This window comes from Rhincodon typus, chromosome 2 (genome assembly GCF_021869965.1).
Source record: "Rhincodon typus isolate 14 chromosome 2, sRhiTyp1.1, whole genome shotgun sequence".
In the NCBI taxonomy this organism is placed as follows: domain Eukaryota; kingdom Metazoa; phylum Chordata; class Chondrichthyes; order Orectolobiformes; family Rhincodontidae; genus Rhincodon; species Rhincodon typus.
The window spans coordinates 21,660,363-21,680,143 of record NC_063333.1 but is presented as its reverse complement, the minus strand read 5'-3'; the positions used below and the strand labels follow the sequence as shown (position 1 = coordinate 21,680,143).

Genomic DNA, 19,781 nt, shown 5'->3' with positions numbered 1-19,781 from the left:
TTCTTCACCGTATGCTTTTCTACTTTTTGGTTTGTTTGTGCTGATCAGTTTGTTTCCTGATCTTCTTTCCTTCAGTCAGTTTGGATACTTGCAATTGTTCCATTTCAACTGTTCTTCAGATTTGGTTCTGTACCTTTTTGTTTCCGGTCTTGGGCTTATCTGTTTACTTATTTTGCAGAATAACCTGGTTTAACTTGGTGCTTTCTTTTTCTTCCCTAATATTTTTGTGACCGTTTTTGCACTTTTTACTGTTCTCTTTCCTGAATTGTCAGAGTGCATCAAGCTGATATGTGTTATGTCGTACACAAAGCACATGATCATCTCACTCATCATCCTTGTCTTTACTGACCTATAATGGCTGCTCGTGTCTTAACAGATCGTACTTAAAAGGCACTGTACAAATCTATCCAAGGCCTTTCCCTACACAATGTCATCTGTCATATCCTGTTGTCCACGTTTTCTGGCCTCTGTGTTAATTTATTGCTTCAAGTAACAATAAGATTTATTTAAAGCTAGTTAAAGCTTACATACTTGAAGTTAATTTCTAAATATTTTGGTAAAGCCATTGAGTGTTGTTCTTGGTCACATTTGGAATCATAATCTTTTGTTAATGGTAAAACAAAACCAGACAGTTGAGGCTGACTTAGATTATATACAAGTGCAGAACTTCTACTGAAGCATATTTCATTCTCAAATCTTGTCTGATATGATGTCCGTTATACTTGTACAGGAGGTCCCCTTATTACATAAGGGTTCCATTCCTGAGTACGTTTGTTAAGTCAATTTGTGTGCTATTCGGAACACAATACAGTGCAGCATAAAATATTCATTCATAAGTACAATTAAACATTGGCATGTCAAATCCTTGACTTAATTGTAACGTGGCATCTTGTTTGTAAGTCAGGCATTAGTAAATCAGGGGCCCCTGTATAATGTCATGCTACAACTTAGTAGAAGTTAGTAGAAGTTCAGCGGCAACTATTGTTTAAGTTTTTAAAAATCAGGGGATGTGGGCTACCCTGGCTGGACCAGTATTAATTGCCCTTGAGAAGGCAATGGTGAGCTTCCTTATTGGTGTGCTTATTTGGTATAGGTACACCTACAGTGCTGTTCAGGAGGGAGCTCCAGGATTTTAAGACCATAAGACATAGGAGCAGAAATTAGGCCATTTGGCCCATCTTGTCTGCTCTGCCATTCAATCATGGCTGATAAGTTCCTCAACCCCAATCTCCTGCATTCTCTCTGTAACCCTTGATAATCAAGAGCCTTTCTATCTCAGTCTTCAATGTACTTAATGACCTGGCCTCCACAGTTTCTGTGGCAGTGAATTCCATAGATCCACCGCTCTCTGGCTGTAGAAGTTTCTCCTTATCTCCGTTCTAAAAGGTCTTCCCTTTACTCTAAGGCTGTGCCCTCGGGTCCTAGACTCTCCTACCAATAGAAGCATCTTCCCAACATCCACTCAGTCCAGACCATTCAGTATTCTGTAAGTTTCAATTAGATCCCCCCTCATCCTTCTAAACTCCAATGAGTATAGTCCCAGAGTCCTCAAATGTTCCTCATATGTTAGGTTTCCATTCCTGGGACCATTCTCATGAACTTCCTCTGAACCCGCTCCAGAGCCAGTACATCCTTCCGGAGATATGGGGCCCAAAACTGCACACAATACTCCAAATGTGGCCTGACCAGAGCCTTATAAAGCCTCAGTAGTACATCCCTGCTTTTATATTCAAGTCCTCTCAAAATAAATGCCAACATTGCATTTGCCTTCCTAACTACTGACTCAGCCTGCAAATTTACCTTGAGATAATCTTGGACTAGAACACCCAAGTCTCTTTGCACTTCAGACTTCTGAATTCTCTCCCCATTTAGAAAATAGTCCATGCTTCTATTCTTCTTGTCAAAGTGCATGACCTGACACTTTCCCACGTTGCACTCCATTTTTGCCCACTCTCCTAACATGTCCAAATCCTTCTGCAGCCTCCCCACCTCCTCAATACTACCTGTTCCTCCACTTATCTTTGTATCATCTGCAAACTTATCCAGAATGCACACAGTTCCTTCATCTAGATCATTAATGTATAAAGTGAAAGGTTGTGGTCCCAACACTGACCCTTGCGGAACACCACTTGTCACCGGCTGCCATCCTGAGAAAGACCCTTTTATCCCCACTCTCTGCTTTCTGCCAGGCAGCCGATCTTCTATCAATGCTAGCACCTTGCCTGTAACACCGTGGGCCCTTATCTTACTGAGCAGCCTCCTGTGTGGTACCTTGTCAAAGGCCTTCTTGAAGTCCAGGTAGATAACATCCATTGGCTCTCCTTGGTCTACCCTGCTCATTACTTCCTCAAAGAATTCCAGCAGATTTTTCAGGCATGTCCTCCCCTTGATGAAACCATGCTGACTTTGTTCTACTTTACCATATACTTGCAAATATTCATAAATCTCATCCTTCACAATGGACTCCAAAATCTTACCCATGACCGAGGTTAGGCTAATCGGCCTGTAATTTTCCGTCTTTTGCCTTACTCCCTTTTTAAACAGGGGTGTCAAGTTAGCAATTTTCCAGTCCTCTGGGACCCTCCCTGATTCTAGCGATTCCTGAAAGATCACCACTAACGCTTCCACTGTCTGTTCAGCTATCTCCTTTGGAACTCTGGGGTGTAGTCCATCTGGTCCAGGTTATTTATCCACCTTTTAGGCCAATCAGTTTTACTAGTACCTTTTCCTTGGTGATTGCCACCATACTGAGCTCTGCCCCTGACTCTCTTGAATTTTTGGGAGATTACTTGTGTCTTCCACCGTGATGACTGACACAAAGTATTCAGTTCCTCAGCCATTTCCTTGTTCCCCGCTACTGTCTCTCCACCGTCATTTTCCAGTGGTCCAATGCTCACTTTTGCCTCTCTTTTGCCCTTTATGTATCTAAAGAAACTCTTACAGTCTTCAATTTTATTACTGGCTAGCTTACCCTCATATTTAATCTTCTCACTCCTTATTTCTTTTTTTTGTTGTCCTCTGTTGGTCTTTGTAAGCTTCCCAGTCTTCTGGTTTCCCACTGCCCTTCACCACATTATATGCTTTCTCTTTTGCTTTTATGCTAATTGTTGCTGTTGACCCAGCAACGCTCAGTAAATGGCAGTATATTGCTAAGTCAGGATGGTAAGTGGCTTGGGGAGGGCCTTGTGGATGAGGAAGGGTCACCGGACCCAAAACGTTAACTCTGTTTTGTCCTCCATAGATGCTGCCAGACCTGATGAGCTTTTCCAGCAACTTTGTTTTTGTGCCTTGTGGATGGTAGTGTTCCCTTGTATCTGCTGCCATTGCCCTTCTAGTTGGAAGTGGTCATGAGTTTGAAAGATGCTGTGTAATGATTCTTGATGAATTTCACCAGTGCATCTTGTAAAATGTACACACTATGACAGTGCATTTGTGGTGGGGGGAGTAAATGTTTCTAGGTATGGTGGCAACCAAACAACCTGTATTGTCTTGGATGCATCAAGTTTTTTAAGTGTTGTTGGAGCAGCAGTCATCTAGGCAAGTGAGGAGTATTCCATTAAACCCCATACTTGTGCCTTGTAAATGGTCAACGGCTTTAGAGATTTCGGAGGTGAGTTGCTCATTGTAAGATTCCTAACCTCCAAACTGCTCTTGTAGCCACAGTACTTGTATAACTAGGGCTGTGGATGGGGCTTTAAACTAAATGGTGATGGGGAAATGGGTTCAGTTGCATGGGAAATTATGGAAATATTTAAAGCTGGAGGAGGGCTTAGCAAAGGTCATTAAAGTTTCCAGAATAAGGTTAGAAATTACACGACGCCAGCTTATAGTCCAACAGGTTTATTTGAAAACACAAGCTTTTGGAGCTTTGCTCAAAGGAGTAAGACTCCAAGCAAGGCTCCAAAAGCTTGTGTTTTCAAATAAACCTGTTGGATTATTACCTGGTGTCGTGTGATTTCTGACCTTGTCCACCCCAGTCCAACACCAGCACCTCCGCGTCATGGTTTCCAGAACAAGTAATAGGACATAGTATGGAAAAGGTCCGGAATCTAACTTCAAGCACAGCAGATGAGGAGACAGCTACGAGAAGGGGGGCAGTCACTGCAGAACTGGGGTGTTATAATTAAATGCATGCAGTGTACAAAACAAGGTAAATGAGCTTGTAGCACAGATTGAAATTGGCAGGTACAATGTTGTGGGTATAGCAGACATGGCTGCAAGGAGTTCAGGATTATGAATTAAATGTCCAAGGATACACATGCTATCAGTGGACAGGCAGATGGGGATGAGTTGCCTTGTTAGTAAGAAATGAAATTAAATTAATAGCAAGAAGTGATATAGAATTGGTAGGTGTAGAATCTGTGTGGATAGAGTTGAGGAACTGCAGAGGAAAAATGGCCGTGATGAAAGTTATGTAGAGGCTTCCTAGCAGTACTCAGGATGTGGGGAAGTAAATAAGTCAGGAGGTAAGAAAGGCACCATTACAATAATCATGGTGTACTGGGAAAGTCAGGTTGATAGTGGATCTCAAGAAAATGAATTTGTTGAATGTCTACAAGATGGTTTTTGGAGCAGCTTACAGTCGAGCCCACAAAGAACAGGTAATTCTGGATTAGGTAGCATAAGGTGAAGGAACCCTTATGGGGCAGTGTCTATAATATGATAAAATTCACCATGGAGTTTGAAAGGGAGAAATTGCAATCAAATGTAACAATATTACAATTGAGTAAAGGTAACTTCAAAGGGAGGAGCTGGCCAGAGTTGGTTGGAGGGGGAGGCAGGAGGAGTGGTGGGAGGAGAGATGAAATATGGGAGTAAGCTAGGTAGCAATATGAAAGAAGATTGTGAGAGATTTTCTTAGATATCTCAAAAGATGTGATGCGCAAAAGTGGACATTGGACCACTGGAGAAGTATAATGGGGAACACGAATAGCTGAGAAACTGAATAGATACTCTGCATCAGTTTTCACAGTAGAAAACACTAGCAGCATGCCAGAACTTCGAGAGTCGGGCAGAGGTGAATGTGGTGGCCATCGCTAAGGAGAAAGTACTGGGGAAGCTGCAAGGTCTGAAAGTGGATAAATCAGCCAGACCAGATGGACTACACTTCAGGGTTCTGAAGGACATAGCTGAGGAGATTATGATGGCATTGTTGATAATCTTTCAGTAATCACTAGAACCAGGGAGGGTCCCAGAGGACTGGAAAATGGTTAATGCAATCTCACCGTTTAAGAAGGAAGTGAGGCAGAAGATAGGAAAGTATAGGCCAGTTAGCCTGATCTCAGTTGTTGGCAATGTTTTAGAGTCCTTTACTGAAGTCAAGACTGCAGAGTACTTGGAAGTGTATGGTAAAGTAGGGTTCAGTCAGCAGGTTTTGTCAACAGGAGATCATGACTGACAAATCTCTTAGAAAACCTTGATGAGGCAATGAGCAAGTTAGTCAAAGGAGGGCCAGTAGATGTGATCTATTCGGATTTCCATAAGGCCTTTGACAAGGTGCTGCACAGGAGGCTGCTAAACAAGATGAGAGTCCACAGTGTTAGGGACAAGGTGCTGTCATGGATAGAGGATTAGTTGACTGGCAAAAGGCAGAGAAGGGATAAAGGGGACTTTTCAGAATGGCAGTTGGCAACTCATGGAGTTTTGCAGAGGTCTGTGTTGGGTCTACAACTATTCAAGTTATCCAATAATAATTTGGATGAAGGAACAGAGTTGCTATGTTTGCAGATGATAAAAAGATAAGTGGATGGACAGGTAGTGTTGAGAAGATGCTACAGAAGGACTTGGACAAGCTAAGAGAGTGAATGAAGAAGTGACAGATGGAGTACAGTGTGGTAAAGTATGAGGTTATGCACTTTAATAGGAAGAATAGAGGCATAGACTAGTTTCTAAATGGCAAAGGCTTTGGAAATCTGAAGCACAAAGGGACGTGGGAGTCCTAGTTCAGGATTCCCTTAAGGTTAACATGCAGGTTCAGTTGTCAGTTAGAAAAGCAAATGCAATATTAACATTCATTTCATGGGGGCTTGAATACAAGAGCAGAAATGTACTGCTGAGACTGCTATGGTCAGACTGCATTTGGAATATTGTGAGCAGTTTTGGACTCAGAATCTAAGGAATTATGTGCTAGCCTTGAAGGGAGTTCCAGAGGAGGTTTATAAGAATCATCACAAGGATGACAGGCTTGCCGTATGTGGTGCGGTTGAGGATTCTGTGTCTGTATTCAGTGGAGTTTAGAAGGATAAGGGGGATCTGTTTGAAACTTGTGGAATACTGAGAGGCCTGGATAGAGTGGATGTGGAGATGATGATTCCACTAGTAGGAGAGATGAGAATCTGAGGGCACACCCTCAGAGTGAAGGGATGACCCTTTAGAACTGACATGAGGAATTTCTTCAGGGTGGTTAATCCATAGAACTCATTGCTACAGAGGTCTGTGGAAGCCAAGTCGTTGAGTGTATTTAAGATACTGGTAGATAATTCCTTGGTAGAGGGAATAAGGGTTTTGGGGGCATGAAGGGTAGAGAAGGCAAGGGCATGGGGTTGAGAAACATCAGCCATGATCAAATGGCAGAGCAGACTTGATGGGCTGAATAGCCTAATTCTGCTCCTCTCTCTTATGGTCTATATGGCTACCCCAGTTCAATTTCTAGTCAATGGTGACCCTCAGTATTTTGATATTATGGGGGAATTCAGTGAGGTTAATGACATAAATGTCAAGGTGAGATAGTTAAATTTTCTCTTATTAGGTATCGTCATTGTCTGGCACATGCATAGCGTGAATGTTACTTGTCATCCCAAACCTGAATATTGTCCAGGTCTCGTTACATTTGGACCTGGAATACATCAGTTTCAGAGGAGTTGTAAATTGTGCTGAATATTGTGCAAGCATCCTTGACCATTCCCACTTTTAACCGTAGGATGGAGGGAAGGTCATTGATGAAGCACTCCCTTTAATTTAATAAAACTTGCTAGAGTTCTTCACAAAAGATAAAATTAGAAGCAGAGCAGAGGAGAATAAAGGAAGATGATTTAAAGCAGGAGTATTCTTTAAAGGGGTCCTTACAATGCAGTGAAGACACGGTATTAAGTGTAGCCAGGGTGTGGGGCAGAGTTGTATCATTCAAGAAACAAGTGAGGTTACAGACAGACTAGCATGGCAGAATGGGATCAAAAAACTTGATGTAAAACAACGTGCTGCTCAAACAGTCTTGACAAACATTTCTACCCCTACTTTCCAACAGTACTTTAATGTATCAACCAGGCTTACTGAGTTGAATTTTAAAAAACAGAACACCTTAGTCTAGATATGACTGCTAGGATGATACTATGGCTTTAAGAGGTGAATTTTGTCCAGGTTTCTTTTTTAAAGGAGTATTTGAGCTATAGGTCTGAGCTATCTATTTCGAGGCAATAACGTAAACAGCTTGTGAAGTCCTTGGGTTTTTTTTAAAGTTGGAACAATAAAAGCAGCATGAATGGGTGGAGCCAGGCTCCCACAGAAGTAGGGTTTTAGTTTAGCTTTCAGTAGTTGCTGGGGTTTTGAAGCTGCCATACATCTTTCCTGGCTACAGCAAAATGCTTGTTCTCTCCCTCTGCCAGAATTTTCTATTGATATTTTTTTCCCCCTGGCTAGAGAAACATTGCATGTAGGACAATCTGTTTGACTGAGTTTGCCTTTGCCAAGGGTGTGTTAATGGGATGTAACTATATTGGAACAGTTGCTGTTTATTAGTTTAAAAATCTATTATTCTGTTAAGTTTTCCAATAGTTTTAAATTTATACCAATTCTTTTCCTTTGTATTTTAGCTACAGAGTGAAAATAAAGTGTGTTTTGCTTAAAGCCGAATAGTTGACCAATTGAATTACGTCTGGAAACACAGTATCTTATACTAGCCTTTAAATAAGATGAAAGTTAGGGCCTAGGCGTTCTCCTTGATATATTTGCAGGGGGTTTGGTCTGGTCCATAACAATGCCCTTAGATTATTTTCAATAGCCAGGGGTCCAGAAAATGTGATGAAACTTGAAAAGTTACCAGGGTAAAGAGGGAGTAATGAACATCTTGCAACAGGTGTCAGTTGGTCCTTTCAGAACATGTCCTGTCATTCAAAATGGTTATGATTGACGTTCAGCTTCATAACTCGTTTTTTCTGTGTTTTCAATATCCATTGATTCCGTGACAGATGAAAAGCTTACACAGATGGACTCTAGCGGTTCAAGAATGCAGCTTGCCGCCACCTTTCTGAGCACAGTCAGGGATGGGTAAAATAGCTGGCCTTGCCAGTGATGCTCGAGCCTGATAACAATTCTTGGATTTTACGTCATTTTGTTTATTTTTTCACTTAAATATTTTATCACCCTAAAATAAAAAACAGAGGGCTGTGGATGCTGGAAATCTGAACCAAAATGGAAAATACTGGAGAAAATCAACCAGCATCTGTGAAGAGAAAAGCAGAGTTAATGCTTCAAGACCAGTGACCCTTTGTCAGAATTGTCGAACAATCTGCCGGTGAAAGTTTTACACCATGGATGTTAAGATTTTTTTTTGTCTGGATTGCCTTTACAAGCACTTTCACTTTTTAAATTTCCACTGTTTACAAATTTTTATTTTCCTTGAATTATTACTTATACTTTTTCAAAGCGCCACTTTGTGGCAAATTCAATATGAAATATATAATTCCCATCACTTCAGAATGCCACTGCAGTGGTTCATTCTTCATTACAATATTTAATTCCCCTTGTCAAACACTCAGCTTTTCATGAACAGTGCTATGACAGATTCCCAAAAGGTTGAATAAAAGTTCTGTTATAGTTCAAAATAAATTATTTGATTGATTCCATCAAAATTAGTGTAAGTTTTTGAGTATTGTAGCACATTTCACCACTTGTGTTTTCATTCAATATATCCTGCACCTCAGAGTTCCGATTAAATCACAAACCACAGGACAAATAGGAGCCACTTAAGAGCTGACTGACTATTCTCTCCAACCAAGGCTGTTCTATTGTTTTCAATTCCAGACAGCTATTTTGAATTTGAAAGTGTAAGGCTGCATATGTAATATTTTTGTATTTCCACTGTTCATTTTTCTGTTCACTTCACTTTCACCTTTTTGATTTTTTGCCCCTAGTTGCTAAGTATTCTTTCACAAGTATTGTATATGCCATTGTGTTTTTTTTTTATTATTTGGGATGCTATTGTTGTGTTCCAACATGGTTGCATAAAAGGTGAATAAATTTCTGTGGCCTGTAGATTTCTCACCTTGGGGTCTTAATGCAGGCAAGTGTTTTCTAAATATGAGGTTATCCACTTTAGTAGCAAAGGCAGGAAGGCAAGTTATTATCTGGCAATAGATTTGTGCATGGGATGGTGCATCAAGACCTGGGTGTCATGCACCAGTCGCTGAAAGTAGGTGAGCAGGTGCAGCAATGATGAAGGTGGCAAGTGGTATGTTGGCCTTCATAGCAGGAGGATTTGAGTATAGGCTTTGGTGAGACCACACCTGGAGTATTGTGTGTAGTTTTTGGTTTCCTTATCTGAGGAAAGATGATGACAGTTTTGAACTTTTTTGGGTAACTATATCCTCTGTCATTAGGAATGCTTGTTTCACTGCTGACATTGCCCGTTGCTCACTGACCTTACCTCACCTCATCTATACTTTTGTTACCTCTAGATTTGACTATTCAACTGCTGTCCTCACTGACCTCGTGTAGACTTAATCTCGAACTTTTCTCCTCTCATCTTAACTCTTATTGTGTCTCATTTGCCCATCATCCTGTATCTGCTGACCTACATCTGATCTGGCATCACTTCAGTTTTTAACTCTAGTTCTTGTTTTCAAATTACTCTGGCAAGATCCCTCTCTACCTTCTTAACGTCATCTAGCCCAAGAATTCAGTCCTGTTGCAATCCTGACCACCTGCGCAGCCTGAATTTTCATTGCTCTATCTTGTTGACAGTGCCTTCAGCAGCTCAACAATCAACTGTACAATTCTCTGAGTCATAGCATGGAAACAAGCCCTTCTGCCCAATTTGTCCGTGTCGACCAGGTTTCCTAAACCGAACTAGTCTCATCTGCCTGAATTTGGCCCATATCCCTCTCAACCTTTCCTATCATGTACCTGTCCAAATGTCTTTTAAATGTTGTAATTGTACCTGCTTCTATAACTTCCAATGGCAGCTCGTTCCAGATATGCACCTTTTACGTGAAAAAGTTGTCCCTCGGGTCCTTTTAAGTCATTCCCCTCTTACCTAAACCTATGCTTTCTAGTTTTGTATTCCCTTACTGTGGGGGGAAAAACCTTGGCAATTCACCTTCTCCATGCCTCTTGTGATTTTATAAATATCTAAAGTCACCTCCTAAGCTTCCTATGCTCTAGAGAAAACAGTCCCAGCCTATCTAGCCTCTGCTTATGATTCAAACCTTGCAGTCTTGGTAACATGCTTATAAATCTTTTTCTGCACCCTTTCCAGTTTAATAATGTCTTTCCAATAGTGGGGTTACCAGAATTGTACGCAGTACTCCAAAAGTGGCCTCACCAGTGTCTTGTGCAGCAGTAACATGACGTCCCACCTCCATACTTAATGATCTAACCGATGAAGGCAATCTCCTCCACTGCTCTCCTCTAAGATTTTTCTTAAAACCAATTTTATGGTTTAACTTTTGGTCAGTTGTCCTAATATCATCATTTGTGGGTTTAGTGTTAAATTTTGTCTGTTAATGTTCCTGCACCTTGGAAGGCTTTACTGCATTAAAGATGTTATCTGAATGCAACTTGTTATTGGTAGTCACTGAACATTCGTGATGTTCAGGAGGCTTTGCTTAGAGATGGAGAGGTCCAGGAAGGAGAGGAAGGTGTAGGAGACGGTCCAGGTGAATTTTGAGTTTGGGGTGAAACGTGTTGATAAAGTTGATGATCTGTTCAAGCTCCTCATGGGAGCTTGAGGCAGCACCAATACAGCCTTGAATACAATGGCAAAGTTATTTTAAAATTTTAACCCTTTTTGGTTTAGATTTGACCACATATGTTCACGATTTGTCATTGCTTTTTTTTATGTGTGATTTCTTATTTGGCTCTGCCTAAAGGAAATTGTTATGGACAACCAGTTTATTGGGTCAAGCTTTTACTGAGAAAAATGCTTCCAACTCCTGAACATCAAAATACTAGATGGATCACAAGATTATATTCTAAAGTTAAATATCAAAATGAAGCAATGACATTTTATTTGTTAATGCTTCAGATGGTGCAAAACATATCAAAAGTTCAACTTCAATTGCAGGGAACACCGAAAGACATGCAGCAGTTACACTGAGAAACTAATGGACTGTGGGTGAGGTAACAGGCAGTGTGGACGATTGAGTGGTTCATGTAAACAGCAACTTCATTTGCTCCATCATGAATTAGATTCAATTACCTCTCAGAATAAGAAAAAACATTTCAACTGACCTGAAATGTGTTTTTTTGTTCTGGAGCTTGCATATTGTTTGCTGTTTTGTGGTCTTGACTCTCATTTCTTAACATCCAATGAGAAATTACACAAATTTACCCCGTATTCACTTCAAGGATTCTAGTGAAGCCTTTCTAAATCATCACAGCCGTCTTCACATTTACTGTTAGAGCTAAGAATTTGCTTTGAGATCAACATGAGCATCCTGATTGACTGCTTTTTTTTTTACTCAAGATATAGTTTGTTCAGTTGGCTGATAGTTGTAATTATGACGTTCTTCTGACTTGTACACTGTGATGCCTGACAGTTCTAATTTGTGTTAGCAACAGTACTGTTAGGGATTTAACTTTCAGGAAAGACTGAGACCATTGTCCTTGGTCCCAGCCCATAAACCTTGTTCTGAGACCACAGAGTCCATCCCTCCTTGTCTGGACTAAGCCAGACTATTCAGATTTTTAGTTTGAGTTTCATTTTGAAATGAGCTTTTGACTACATATGCGGATTTGGTGATAGTGAAGCTATTTCCAACTACATAACATTACCTCAACTCTGACCTTGCCTCAGCTCATCTGCTTCTGCAGCCCTCCCTGGATGCTTTTAATATCTCCAGTCTAGACTATTCAAATGTTCCACTCATTTGGCTCCCCATCTTCCACCATATATGAACTTGCACTTATTTAACATCCATCTGTGTCTTAAATCCCACCAGGTTTATTTCACTATTGCCATTGTGTTTGATTACCTACATTGCCTGCCCACTCAATTTTAAAATCTTCCTTATTTTCCTTACTTAATGGCCTCATCCCACCTTACTTCTGTAGCCTCCTTCAGACAGTATGCATTTCGTGTCTCCGCACATCCATTTCTGACCTCTTGCACAGCCTGAATTTCCATTGCTTCTCCATTGGCTAGGAGGGACTGAATTAAAACAATCACTATCTTTAAAGATAAAGTATTAGGAACTCTAATATGACCAACAACTGACAAGTTCCTGGACTAGACAGCCTGGATCCTGTGATGGTAGGAACTGCAGATGCTGGAGAATCCGAGACAACAATTCAGCCTGGATCCTGTGTAGTCTTAGAAGAAGTGGATGTATTGATCGTAACTTCCAAAATTCTCAAAGAGCCTATAAAGGCCCTCAAATATTGAAAAATCATCAATGTAACACAGTGACTACCATATAATTATTGATGAATAACTGGAATGGGTCTTGTCCCTGTGGATCTCAGTAATGATAAGAGATTGACACATTTAAGATAGGGAGATAAGGAGCATTATGACTCAAATCGAGCATAAATCAAGTCTGATTGGGAAGTTTGAAATAGTGAGAGCCAAATACTCAAAGGCACTTTACTCTCCAAACTTAATTCCTACCTGTTATAATGTATGATCTCAACAACCTATTTGCAACGTTCCTTAACCAGCAAGACAGTAATAAGCAGATAACTTTTTTTAGTTGGTTTGAAGGATAAACATTGCCCAAGGCAGTGCTGTGTTCTAGTTTTAAAGTGGTATTTTCAAACCTTTATTCACCTTCATCTGTATAAAACAAAACTTGTAGGGGTGGTTCCTAACCATTATACCGCACCTTCTACATGATAAGAGAGTGACAAATGTTGCAGAGAAGCTATTATGTCTCTTGCTGCTCAAGAAGCAAGCTCATATTATGTCCAAATACAAGCATCAAGCTGTATTCCTTTGACAGCAATGGGAGTTTTCTTTGAAATTAAATATTTTGGGCTCAAATTTTTGATAATGTATTTGAACTTGATTTATACGTGTTACTTTTACTGTATTTTGTAGTTGCTGCACTGAACTGAAAGTGGTACCTGTGCTGCAATACTGAGCACTGCATTCTTTTAAGCAGTGGAATTAAAGTTTATTGTTTTAACTTGATATTCAGGTAAATCATGTGAAATCTAATTAGAGCAAATGATGAGTATTGTTCCAAAGTTGCATTAGGTGACTAGGTTACTTGCTGTCTTAATGAGAGCCTTACGTTGTGTTTTTTTTAATCACGTTCGTGTTGCACGCTTATGTGGAAGACTGCACCTGATCTTTTGAAATCTGAAACTGAATATGCTGTCCAACTGTTGCTGGAGCTTGCTGTTTATTTTCCAAATGTGTTGAGTAAAGCTTTAAAAAAGTATTATCTGGTATATGAATCGATGCCAAAGTCAGTTTCTACAACTTTTGCTGACTACCTTGGCGCCGCCTACTTGTTTAAATTTCATAATCAAGTATAAAGTTATTGAAGTTGAATTTTTTGTGGTATTCCTTTGACGTACCCTATTATGATTGGAAGGAGTTTTAAAAACTTGGCTGCTGATTGTCAATGGACGGTGATATTTTGTAATATTTTGTAGCAACTCTGTGCAATCTCCATCCATGATTAGTTATGTTATCCTTGAAAGAGTCCCAGAATTGTAATTATTCCTGGAAAGTAAATTGCACCAAATGTTTGCCAAATTGAATTCAGTAAAATTTTGATTCATTACACTTGTCACAAAATGTGGCTACTTTTAAGCCTTTGATCTCTGAATTCTGATGTTGAAAAGGTACTTGAGTACGCAACTTAACTTGAAAGAAGCATAGATTTGTTTTTGCACAGTGTGTTTATTTAAGGTGCATTTTGGATCATGTTTAGAGTGTGTGTGAAAGATCATGTGTAAATTTGCCCCATTTAAGTTTTTGTGGTGGAATTCACAGTAATGTTATTAAAACTGGGCATACATTTGCAATGGAAATTTTGCTTTTGGATTAGACATTGTTCCTTGAGATTTGCCTAATTGTTATCACCCTCCTTTAATATTGAGAGGTGTCAGGCACAGAGGTTTAACAGCTGAAATCAACAAAAGCTGAAACCTTTGCTTAGTTGCACAAAAGATGTGATTGGTGAGATGTAATGAAGTACAACGCTGCAGAGATCTTTATCAGAGCCTCACCTATTCATATCAGAGACTTGGGTGAAGGGATAGATTTAATAGCCAAATTTGCACATGACAGTGTTAGGATACACTGCTTGTGTGCTTGGCAGCAGCAATTTACAAAAGAGCATAACATAAACTAGATTCATTAGCAATACCATGGCAAATGAAGTTCGAATTCATCTACGTTGGATCTAAGAAAAGCAAATCCAGAACCTTTTCCAAGTATTAGAGACAAGAAATCATGAGAGGAGGAAAGGGATTTGGATGTATGTATAGCATATATATGTATAAGAAGTAATCCGAAACACACAGTGAATGGTGGCCCTGTTCACAAAAAGGTTGGAATACAAAAGTTATGCTTCTGTTGTGCAGAGCCTTGTTCTCAGAGTACACCTGAAGTGCTGTGTTAAGTTATGGGAACCGTATCTCAAAGTACATATTGGCTTTGAAGGGCATTCAGTGCAAGTTCAATAGAATGGTGACAGCTCAAAGCATTACGTTATGAGGACACTTTACACAGTTTGGTTTGCATGCACTTGAAATCAACAACATGGGAGCACGGTCTTACAATTAAATTTAAGCCATTTGAAGTTAATGTTCATCCAGGTTAGTGGAAGATTTGATCTCTGGGTATTTTTGATCAATTGAAATTTTCAAGACTCAGCTTTTTTCTTAAATTTTGTCTTAATTTGGGTTTAGGGTATCTAGGGAGCTGAAGCAAAGACAAGCGGAGCTGAGTTATGTATCAGCCATGATTTAGTATGACAGAAAGAGTCTCAGAAGATTATGAATGGGTTTACTCTTTCCTGTAGCTGTTTCATATGCACCGTTGAAATCTGGAGGTGTCAGAAGCATAGATGAGTACTTTAGCAGCAGAAGGACTAAGATAGGAGTGGCAGATGGGCAATGATGTCATAAAGGTACTCTCTGATATGCAGGATGTAACTGCTTATTCAGGCAGAGTAAACATATTCATAAAGGACCTGTTATTTGATGCTGAAATTCTGAGGCAAATCTATAGAGTAATTCACTTTTTCAGAAATGGGAATCACGAATGGGTGAATTCTTATAATCATCAAATATTAAATGTGAATTAACTTACTTTGCTGACATTAAATTAGGCACTGTTTTATCAGAAACCAAGGGCAGAAAATCTTTTCTGGATAAGGCAAAAAGACGTAGTGTCATTAGTTTCTGAAAGGAAAACACAGCGGGCCGCAAAGCATGGTTTTATTTCCCAATACCATTAGATTGAGTCGTCATGCATGACTCATAGTTATGTCAATTTTCAGATATAACAAAAACCATGTTTTTGTCTGGCTAATTCCATATAATGAGCATATGTTACTCTTGACATGTGAGCATTAGGCAAATCCTAGGTGTGAGATTTTGTCATTAGACAGCCAAATATCAATTGTCAGAACATAAACATAGAACATTACAGCGCAGTACAGGCCCTTCGGCCCTCGATGTTGCGCCGACCTGTGAAACCAATCTGAATCCCATCTAACCTAAACTATTCCATTATCATCCATATGTTTATCCAATGACCATTTAAATGCCCTTAAAGTGGGCGAGTCTACTATTTTTGCAGGCAGGGCATCCCACGCCCTTACTACTCTCTGAGTAAAGAACCTACCTCTGACATCTGTCCTACATCTATCACCCCTCAATTTAAAGCTAGGTCCCCTCGTGCTAGCCATCACAATCCGAGGAAAAAGGCTCCCACTGTCCACCCTATCTAAACCTCTGATCATCTCGTATGTCTCTATCAAGTCACCTCTTAACCTTCTCTCTAACGAAAACAGCCTCAAGACCCTCAGCCTTTCCTCATAAGACCTTCCCTCCATACCAGGCAACATCCTGGTAAATCTCCTCTGCACCCTTTCCAATGCTTCCACATCCTTCCTATAATGCGGTGACCAGAACTGTACGCAATACTCCAAGTGCGGCCGCACCAGAGTTTTGTACAGCTGCAACATGACCTCATGGCTCTGAAACTCAATCCCTCTACCAATAAAACCTAACACACCGTACGCCTTCTTAACAACGCTATCAACCTGGGTGGCAACTTTCAGTGATCTATGCACATGGACACTGAGATCTCTCTGCTCATCCACACTACCAAGAATCTTACCATTAGCCCAGTGCTCTGTATTCCTGTTACTCCTTCCAAAGTGAGTCACCTCACACTTCTCCGCATTAAACTCCATTTGCCACCTCTCAGCCCAGCTCTGCAGCTTATCCATGTCCCTCTGTAACCTGCAACATCCTTCCGCACTATCCACAACTCCACTGACTTTAGTGTCATCTGCAAATTTACTAACCCATCCTTCTACACCCTCATCCAAGTCATTTATAAAAATGACAAACAGCAGTGGTCCCAAAACAGATCCTTGAGGTACACCACTAGTAACTGAACTCCAGGATGAACATTTCCCATCAACCACCACCCTCTGTCTTCTTACAGCTAGCCAATTTCTGATCCAAACCACTAAATCGCCCTCAATCCCATGCCTCCGTATTTTCTGCAATAGCCTACCATGGGGAACCTTATCAAATGCTTTACTGAAATCCAAATACACCACATCAACCGCTTTTACCCTCATCCACCTGTTTGGTCACCTTCTCGAACTCAATAAGGTTTGTGAGGCACGACCTACCCTTCACAAAACCGTGTTGACTATCCCTAATCAAATTATTCCTTTCTAGATGATTATAAATCCTATCTCTTATAATCCTTTCCAACACTTTACCCACAACCGAAGTAAGGCTCACTGGTCTATAATTACCAGGGTTGTCTCTACTCCCCTTCTTGAACAAGGGGACAACGTTTGCTAGTCTCCAGTCTTCTGGCACTATTCCTGAAGACAATGACGACATAAAGATCAAAGCCAAAGGCTCTGCAATCTCCTCTCTAGCTTCCCAGAGAATCCTAGGATAAATCCCATCGGGCCCAGGGGACTTATCTATTTTCACACCTTCCAGAATTGCTAACACCTCCTCCTTATGAACCTCAATCCCATCTAGTCTAATAGACTGTATCTCAGTATTCTCCTCGACTACATTGTCTTTGTCTTTTTCCTGTCAGTTCATACCAAATCCTAAATCAGATTAAAAGCAGCAGTTTTAATGGTCTGCTGATGCTTTAATCTAAAATCCTACTACTCCAGACCTAATTTCTCCTAAATTAGTGGCCTAGTCTTCTATTCTGGTGCTTATTGTCACTGAATGAGAATGCCCTAACTCTTTTATATCATGCTTCCAACCAGGACCTGCTTTTTTGAGTTGCAACAACCCTAACCCAATTGCAGGTGTTTCAGCACAGTGCTTTGGAAAAGAATCAAGAAGATAGGAGAATACAAGACCCCTAAGTGGGTGGATTGTCAGGTCAGTGTGGGGGTGTTAGAATTAGGCCAGCAGGTTGTGACAGCAAGGGGGAAGTGCTGTGTTGAGAGATGCTGTTTTTAACCAGGTTATTCCAGAGACTAAACTATACAACAATTCTAGATGCTGGAATCCAAGGATAATACCCAAAAATGTTGTCTGCTCCTTACCTCCAGATGCTGCCTGGCCTACTGTATTCTTCCAGCCTCCTGTTTGTCTGTCTCATACCTTGAGCTCAGTGTCAGCACTTTGTACACTGTAATTGGCCAGGAAGTTTGTTTGCTGTCGAGATTTTTGCTGCGTCCTCAAGTGCAACAGTGGAGGATATGTCAACCTTCACCACTATAGACATCAGAAAGTGTGGTCCAGTTGTTTTCCTCATATAAAGTTGACCAGCAGATAAAGACCAACTTGGTAACCTTGCTTCACAGTTAAATGACACAGGATCATGTCTAAACGCTTGGTACTCAATCTCCTGTATCTGTCTCTGCAGCCTTGGATCATCTGTAAAAGTTTTTTAAAAATTACAGAATTGTAAATCAATTGATTTTTATCATTTAGAATTGATTAATAATTGAGGGGTATTGAGTGGCGTATATTTACATATTTGAACACCGTACTTGGACCTCTGCCATCACCAACTTTACAACATACTGCATATGAAAGTGCAGGATGAAAGAACAATCTTATTTATGCCCCCTTTTAAAAGCTGTTTATGATCTAGACAAGCACAACCTTCCTGGCTTTGATCAAAAACTTCAGAGACTTCAGTAGATACTCTGATTTGGTTGTGAAGGGATCTAATCATTGGTGTGTGGAGAAACCAAACTGCATGTGGGAGGCAAACAAAGGGATGCTTTTATTCTGTTGTCAAGTAAAAAAGTTCCAAAGTAGGTGCTGATGTCAGGGAAACTGCTGAGTGAAGTTACTCAATGCTGATGTGGAATTTGTAAATCATCAGAGGAATTACTTAGTTGGATTACTTGTAAAACCCTGCATTGGAAACTCATAAACAAGCCAAAGTAAAAATTGCTTTACTTGGATAATGTAGAGGAGGCCAGAATACCTTATATTTTGGCCTCTGCTGAAAACAAGAATTTTCATCTCAACCTTCTATCTATAGATCTGAGCTTTAAAAGAAATATCAGGTTTACAATGGCCACTTACCCAAAATCATCTGGGCAGTCTGCCCAAGATATTGGCTCCAGACATTTATCTCAAGGATGCTTAATTTCACATGGCAATTAATCTGCAATACTGAACAGCATGACCAAACAGCATTCATTCCATGTTCTGCCCTCTGCAACTGGATCCTCCGTTTTCTTCCTCACAGACCGCGATCAGTGAGGATAGGTAACTGCACCTCCTCCACAATAACACTCAACACTGGAGCCCCCCAAGGATGCATCCTCAGCCCCCTACTGTACTCCCTGTACACCTACGACTGTGTTGCCAAATTCCAAATGAACGCCAATTACAAGTTCACTGACGACACTACTGTAATGGGATTGATATTTAACAATGACGAATCAAAATACGGAAGGGAGATAGAGGGCTTAGTGACATGGTGCAATGGAAACAATCTGTCTCTCAACATCAGCAAAACTAAAAAACCGATCATCGACTTCAGAAAGAAAGGAGGAGAACACGCCCCCATCTACATCAACAGAGCTGAGGTTGAGCGGGCGGTGAGCATCAAGTTCCTAAGAGTGATGATAACCAACAACCTGTCCTGGACTTCCCATGTAGATGTGACAGTCAAGAAAGCTTCTTCTTCCTCAGGTGGCTCAGGAAATTTGGCATGGCCATAAGGTCCTTCACCAACTTCTGCCGATGCACCATTGAAAGCATGCTGTCCAGGTGCGTAACGGCCTGGTATGGCAACTGCTCTGCCCAGGACCGTAAGAAACTACAGAAGGTGGTGTGCACAGCCCAGACCCTCACGGAAGCCAGCCTTCCATCCATGGACTCTATTTACATGGCTCGCTGCCATGGAAAGGGGGCCAACATTATCA

General features: G+C 40.6%; 1 protein-coding gene across 3 annotated transcripts in view; it reads right to left on the bottom strand.

Moving 5' to 3' along the window:
- The window catches only part of zmynd11 (zinc finger, MYND-type containing 11), a 210,210-nt gene that overhangs the window by 129,358 nt on the left and 61,071 nt on the right, over positions 1 to 19,781 (bottom strand). The window lies entirely within an intron of this gene.